Here is an 8,267-nt window from a genome sequence, read left to right as displayed (position 1 = left end):
CAGTGGACTTACAGAATTCGTATCCATACTACAGCAAGGAATTTTGAAAGTTTATTATTAACGCCGCAAAGAATTGAAAAACTGTTGGCTGCTGTAAGAAAAATAAAACACAATTTTTTCAATTAGATTTGCAATATTTGAGCGGTAGTGCATCATAATTGAAAGGGATTTTGTGGTTTTAAAGTTTGAAATACATATTTCGCCATGTGTTTAATAAAACAAAATCTCGTATTTTTTTAAAGGACTCAGTACTGAAATGAGCTGCGTTCTCAATTCACTCTTCCACATTCTGTTTGCCGCATGCATACGTACATACGAAAAGTTGCGGATAAAGTGCGCTCTCAAATATTTTATCACATCCCAATTTGCCACAGGGCGAAGACGAACTCGAAACGACATCGTTACGACGTCGCCCTGGTGAAGTCGTTTGGGTGAACTCGAAACGACGTCGAAACGAAGTCGTTTTTTCCATACAAAATTCAACGTCGTTCCGACGTCGTTTTTTCTCATCGAATCGAAGTCGTTGCGACGTCCGTCTGGTGAAGTCGTTTGGGTAAACTCGAAACGAATCCGTTTCTTCGAACCTACAAGTTTTTTGAGGAACCTTCGGTCTAGGTTGGACAAGTTCCACGCCCAAATTTTAAAATATCTAAGCGTAAATAAAAGTCACTCATTTGGATAGTAAACCGTTTTTATTATGACAATTTTTTATCATGACAGAATATGGAATCCACAATGTACACTTGTGCTCAGAAAATTAAGCCACCTACATCTTTTGTTCAGGATTCATAATATTTTTTTCATATAAAATGTTTTTTTATAAAGGTAAAGTTCACTCTATTGGCCTTATTAATAAAAAATAAAATAATGGGAATAGGGTTTTTTTAATTTGGTAGAAAACTTTACTTTTACTTTACAGCGTGGCGACGAACAACTGTTACCCAGGTTTTTTTTGAGAAATAAAAGGATCCTTTAAAGATTTTGCTAACAAAGTATTTTGTTGTTAATTTTCCATGGATTTTACTTTAGTCGGATTAATTAGTGTTTGAATTGTAATCCTTATTTACATTTGCCAGCAGTGTAAACTTTGAGAGAAAAGTTCATTTGGCACGCAAGTCTTTTTCAGGTGACAGAAGAGACTCAAAATGGAGAAAATTAGCGGCATCTCATCACAACAGCGGCAATTAGAAGTACGCTTTAATTGTTGATGATAGAATACAAGGTTGAAGTGGCTCAAAACATGCACTTTCTGTCAGAAAAATTCATATGGATGAAAATGCGCTGTACCGCATTTAAGTATATTTAAAAAACTTTGAAAAAAATTCAATGAATTCAATTAAACTATTTTAAACTAAAACAAGTAAGAAAGTCTAAGTTCGGGTGGAGCCGAACATTAAATACCCGGCGCAAGTATTAAATATATGTTTTTTCACCTTTCCGAAACCAACCGCTAGATGGTAAGCCGGGGTGTATCGATTTTGAGTAAATTAGCGTCCTTAAATTTCGAAATATTGCAGTTTCAAGCATTTATGAAATTTACCGTTATATGAAAAGCGGCCGTAATTTTAGCCCAATTTCAATAATTTTCAACGTTTTGCTTTTATGTGGCAAGCACAACAAAAATACCGAGTTTGGTACAAATTGATAGAACGGTTACCGATATACATATATGTGGTCATAAGTGGGCGGTGCCACGCCCATTTTCCAAAATTTAACCATAAACGTATTTCTTGGTAAAGAATTGTTGCAAGCATCAATTTTGAATAACTTAGATTTTTTATTTCTCTAAATTACCGTTATATGGGATGTGGGCGTGGTTATTCTCCGATTTTTTAAATTTTCGGCCATTTGGTATGCTGTACCAAGGCCAACAATTGTGCCAAGTTTGGAAGAAATTGGTGCAGCGGTTACCAAGATATACACATGTAACAGTAAGTGGGCGTGGCTACGCCCATTTTCCAAAAATTTTTAATATTCTTATTTTTCGTCTGAAAATTATTGTAAGTATCAATTTTGAGTGAATTATCTTCAGTAGTCACTAAAATAGCGCAGTTTTCGTATTTCTGGAAATTACCGTTATATGGGAAGTGGGCGTGGTTACTGTCCGATTTCGCCCATTTTCAATACCAACCTACCTTGGATTAACTGAAACCTACATACCAAATTTTGTTGAGATATCTAAATTTTTGCTCGAGTTATCGTGTACACGGACGGACGGACAGACGGACAGACGGACGGACAGACAGACATGGCTTAATCGATTTCTCTATTCATTCTGAGCATTTATGTATACATTTGTCTATATCTATCTCGATTCGTTTTGGCTGTTACAAACAACCTTTATGTGAACAAAATTAATATACCCTTGTGCACAAGTGCGCTCGTGTATAAATATTGTTTTCCATTTTCTAGCAACTTTGAGCGACGGTCTGCAGCTCGCTGGTATATCGTTCTTGTGGGCTGCAGGGGAGTCGTTTTTGCGACCCGCCGGCGAGTCGTTTTTGCGGCCCGCCTGCGAAGTGTGCTTTTCATCCGACGGCGGGTCGCAAACGACTCGCCGGCGAACAAATTGTTCACCAAAACGAGTCGGAAACGACGTCATTACGACGTCGTTTGGCAAATTGGGATTAAACAAACAATCCTTTCTAACCGACTTCTAAAAAAGGAGGAGGTTACCAGTTCGTCGGAATATTTTTTACACCCCTATTCTGCAACTGTTTCGTTTTCGGATTTTGCTACGAATCGTGGAAATAGTATGCTGCAATCCGAATCGTATCTTCGAGCTTTCGAAATTCGTAACAATGGCATGCCTAAAAACGAACGAGTAAGCTTTTTGGCGTAATTTTGTACGAAAACAATTCTGTGTCGGAGGCGAAATAAAAGATGTAAATCGATGTGTGTTTGCAAGAAATATTGGTGGTGTTCATTTAAACAGATAAATTTGCCTTTCGCATATACGTATATTTTTATCGACTGCTTTATATAAGCGAGAAAATATAATATTTGTTGCCCCTTATCGAGACGCTTGGGTCCGGTTTAATTAATGTACAACGATTTTCCGTTGTTGTGTCCAAACGCATAACCCGTGCATGTTTTCAATGGCTTAGAAGAAGCTGTTATTGCATTAACTGGATTGAGAACCAGAGCTTCAGGCATAGAAGGAGTTATGGCTTAGAAGCTGACATAGATGCGCCTATGGTTACTATGCCCGACAGCTCCGCATACCTTTGTGAATCCATTGCCATAGCGCCCGCTTACCATGCTGCTATAATTGCAAATCCATCAGAATCCATAATTTTCCTCGAAATATGTAAAATTAATCAATTTTACAATAAACAAGCACATGATTATTTTTTTTTTTAATTCCTTTCCACTTTGTTTTCCTTCATTCAGCTATCTTCGAAAAACAACTGACAGCTGGCAACGCTGCGCATGTTTCCGCAAGGGTTGCAGCATGTAGATTTTTCGTTTTTCGTAGCGTAGCTACGAATTACGAATTACGAAAATTCGGGTTCTAGAATAAGGGGGTTATTTTTATTTTATTTTTTTTGTATGTTACCGCATAACTTTGGACCACGTCAACCGATTTCGATAATTCTTTTTGCATCGGAAAGGTAGTGTCTCAGAGGTGGTCCCATACTGATCTGGTTTAGATCCGATCATTGGATATATATATATTTTTTTTTTAAGTCGGTTTTTTTTGCTAAAAATTACTTGTAAATACAGTTAAACCCGCTTAAGTACCTCCCGAAAAATTTCAGCTTTTTGAGGTACTTAGTCGGGTTGGGTACTTAAATGAACTCGCTTACAGTTCATTTCCTAACTAATACCATATAAACCTACGCTTAAGATTTTGTAGAACAATTTAAAAAAAATTCCTGAAAATTTCACATTTTTTCTCAGAAGTGTTTTTTGAGTATACAGTATTCAATTTGATTGTAATAATGCACAAGCTTGAAGTAGCTAAATATTACGGTTGATTTTTTAGATTTTTTTACCGAAGGTGTGTAGCGTTGCCACTGAATTTCAAAATATGTAAATATTTTAAGGAATTTCAAAAGAGCCCTTAAAAGGGGAAAATTATAAGTAAAATGGTAAATGGGACAGGGAAAGTGTGGGTACTTAGGCGGGTTGGGTATATAAGCGGGAAGTACTTAAAAGAGGAATTTTTTTCAGATTACATTAAAAAAATCACGATGCCCAAAATTTTGGTTACTTAAGCGGGGGAGTACTTAAGCGGGTTTCACTGTAAATCCATGGGGTTCTCTGAAACGGATGTAACGATTTTGATGAAATTTTGTACACAGATAATGTTTTGCATTTTAAGGTTATCGGTAAATACCCATTCCGAGAAGACTCTATAAGTTTGCCACCTATTCGAAATTTGCTACAAATAATTATTATTAATAAATATTATAATTAATTAAATAAACATTATAATATGGTTATCAAATGGAAGGTGTTTTAAAAATACCTCATTCAAAAATATATTTAATATGGTTGCCACCTATTTTGAATCGCATATTTATTTAATTTTTTGTTTAGAAAGAAAGGTAAAATATTACTATTCATAGATACCAAGAGAAGGTTCTTAAACAATGCCTTCCCTATATACAAAGTGTTATCCCTTAGGATAATAGTGTAAGGTTGCCTACTTATTGTTTATTACAAACAATTTATCCTAAACCTCGCAATAAGGATACCAAATGAAAGGTATTGTTGAGAACTTTGGTACGAAAATATTTTCGGTCAGGGTTGCCACACTTCTATGTAATAAAAATTTTTATTTTGTTAATTTCAATCATATTTTTTTATATGTAAATTATATAGTAAGAAATTTATTTACTTAATAGATATCGGAATCAATTTTTTTTATTTATTTTCAAAATATTTTTTTTATGCTATCAAAATGATAGCCAAACCGTGGAAACTTTGAAAAAAGTATGCACTTCGAGCAAACCTCGGTCAAACTGGTACCGTAACATTAGATGCTTAAAAAGTAGCTATTTCAGGTATGTAAGTATATGCACTTCTCAAATGTCATATGAAATAATTTATTACAGATGAAAGTTACTAGCATTTTAAATCATGCTTAATTCCTTTGCTCTCTTAATTATGCCCATTTATTTTAGACGTGCGAGCTGAAAGGTTGTTAATTGTTGCTGTTCACTTTGAAATAATAACAACAAAGCGATTGACACAAATTTATTATGAGCCAGCCACCTAGAATTTAGACATGATAGCCAACATTAAATAACTTTGTCTGATTTGATTTCTCTTTGAACCTCTGACATTTTCTGGCGCCACGATTCATTGATATGTACAGTATCGGTCATATCTATAGCACGCTATTTCAAAGTTATATTGTGTGCAACTTATGTTTATTTATTTATTTTTGAGAATTTTCAATTAAAATACAGTTCCTTCTCTAACAAACCCCATATAAACCCAAGTTTAACAATTTGTAGAAAACTTCAAAAAAGTGCAACAAATTTTCACCTAAATTTTAAACTTTTTTATCGGAAGTGTTTTAATTTTTCTGAATACACAGTTTTATAGCCCAATCAATTTTAGTCTGATAATGTGCAATTTTCAAGTGACTAAAAGTTACCGTTGATTTTTTAGAATTTTTTTCGCCAAAGGTGTTGCGGTTTTCATCCATATACAAATAAATTGAGTTTATTCATTATATGAAAGCCAATGCGACAAAAAAAATCTAAAAAATTAAGGGTAATTCGTAGCCACTTGAAATTTGCACATTATCAGACTAAAATTGCAGTGGCTAAAAAACTGTGTACTCAAAAAAATTCTAACACTTCCGAGAAAAAAGTTTGAAACTTAGGTGAAAATTTGTTGCCATTTTTTGAAGTTTTCTACAAATTGTTAAACTTGGGTTTATATGGGGTTTGTTAGAGAAAGAACTGTATTTTAATTGAAAATTCTTAAAAATAAATAAATAAGTATATGTAGCACACAATATCACTTTGAAATGGCGTGCTATAGATATGACCGATACTATTCAAACTACTTGGACTTGTTGATGTACCTTGATGTATGTTAGTAAATAAGTATAACTATGTATATTTAGAAATCTCAGTAGGCTTTTACTTGAAGAATCTAACGGTTGTGCCATGTATGTTAGGTTCCGGTGTTGGTAATTGGTGATTAATCCATGAAACCTCGTATTGTACTTCAAAGATTGGTACAGGAATTTCTACAGTATATGGATAAAGTCCGTTAACCGCTTAACTATATTTGTTTTTGATTTTGAGTATTAAAGGGCAGTGTTTAGGCTTTAATATCCTCCCACGAAGACAGATATCGTCGCTTGGCGCGTAAAACCTCGTATACACCAAATGCAGTACCACGTATACGATAGTACGAAAATTTCAAACTTTTCCTTGGTTTTCTAACTGAACTTATTAAATATGAGCTTCTACTAAAATTATTGACCATTAAATTTGTGCAGTAGGTAAGCACTGGGACAGGGTACCGAAAATAATTTTTTTTCTCAGCCACCTCATACGTGGTATTGTAATTGGAGATTACGAGGTATTGCGCGCCAAGCGATGATATATTGCATAAATTTATTGTTTACGGAGGCTAGAAAATGCTCAAAAAGTCGAAAACTAGAGCCAATTCAATATCTTTACGGTCAGATTAGGATTTTACAGGAAAATCCTATAAGAATCGGCTGTAAGGCGAGAAAAAGTTTTTACAGTTAAAACATTTTGACGAATTACTTTATTTCTATTTGAAAACAGAATCGTAATTTTATGAGAAATGATGAAAAATGTTTTCATCTCACGTTGTGACAGAACAAGAATTGGCCTCCAAGAACGGTAGTGCAGCATTCTCCAGTCTAGAGAACGATAAAAAAAAGAAATTGTTCGAGCTAATCAGGCCAAGAGGTATCTTCTTGCAACATGCAGAGGGTCGCACACGTCACTGCTGACAGTTATAACTTTGAAGTACTGAAGGACTTTGTCTATCTAGGATTCAACATTAGCAGCATTGATAATGCAGCCTTTAGGACACGCGCAAAATAACTGCTGCAAACACGTTTAGCCTAGGGTTCAATGGGCATAGCCCTCTCTCGGCGTAGAAAAACATTAACGAAATACAAGCAGCAAAAAGCAAATATTTGTACCACAAATAGCAACCATGGCTGCTGGGCCGTTTTCAAACTAAATAACAAAATCACTCAGTTCAAACAAATTTCACATAGGCGCCAACATAAATATCTAACAATGGACATACTACATATAGATATATGTATATGTATTTTCTTAACACTTCCGAGTAGTTTCTACAATACCCTATATCATTCTACAACCGCGCTTTCCACTTTCACACAACATCACTGATTAGCTGCGAAAGCAGACGCCTCCATTGTATCGTAAGGTACTTCAATTCATGAATACCGCGGTATAAGGGCACTCACACGCAGCATAAGCATCAAGTGTGGCATTCAAGCGCCGCTATTCCATAAATTCTGCACCAAATTACTACGCAATGGCATAAATACGAACCAACACACTTGCCCAGTTTCGACGATTTATGAATGCAATTTTAGCTGGTGTGGGGAAAAATGTTCCTCATTTTTGGGGGGGGGTTGCTGTATTCAGATGGAAAGCCAATAAAGAATAAAGTTCTTAAAATGAGAAAAGTGTGTGGCTGCGAAAGTGTAGATAGCAGTGTCCATAGAAATAAGCCGTATGCCCTACAAAGAGTAACAAGATGGGAAATCGATTGAACTCTTACTTTAGTCTTGAGGCGCACGTGAATTTGTATCCCTGACTAATAGAAAAGAAAAACTAGCTGAGATATATACAGGTATGTACTATTTATGTATGCATGTATTTCGATTAATAAGTAACCAGTGTCAAACGGCTGCAAAAAAAATTCATTTTAGACCTTGTCTTGCCCTTTTCGTCTGTAGTGTGACTACACAGTTGGGCGCAGGTCGTTAACATAAAGAATATAAGTATGTGTCTTCTTTTAGATATTGTTGTTATATTTGAACAACGTTATGTTTTCGAATGAATTCTGATTCGCCTGTATGCAGCTGGAGTGTGGTACACAATGCGTTAGCAATAAAAGCGATAAAATTGTTATAGGCACTAAACTTAGGTTGCATGCGAAAAATGCCTTAAATTTACAGGGCAATTCAGGCGACTGACTAACTTTCAGTTCACCACAGTCTTTCGATGGACGAAAGACTTTCGTAAGGCAATTGTTAATTATGGCAACGATCTTGAAAGCTC

General features: G+C 35.2%; 1 protein-coding gene across 1 annotated transcript in view; it reads right to left on the bottom strand.

Moving 5' to 3' along the window:
* The window catches only part of LOC118742464 (probable ascorbate-specific transmembrane electron transporter 2), a 122,982-nt gene that overhangs the window by 84,247 nt on the left and 30,468 nt on the right, over nucleotides 1-8,267 (bottom strand). Inside the window, exon 3 of the mRNA XM_036474553.1 lies at nucleotides 43-91. The gene's annotated coding sequence lies outside the window, so the exon portion shown is untranslated. The remainder of the gene's footprint in view (nucleotides 1-42; nucleotides 92-8,267) is intronic.

Source organism: Rhagoletis pomonella, unplaced genomic scaffold, assembly GCF_013731165.1.
Source record: "Rhagoletis pomonella isolate Grant_MI unplaced genomic scaffold, Rhpom_1.0 Rhpom_scaffold_00007, whole genome shotgun sequence".
NCBI classification, from domain to species: Eukaryota; Metazoa; Arthropoda; class Insecta; order Diptera; family Tephritidae; genus Rhagoletis; species Rhagoletis pomonella.
This window is presented reverse-complemented; position numbering and strand designations above follow the sequence as displayed.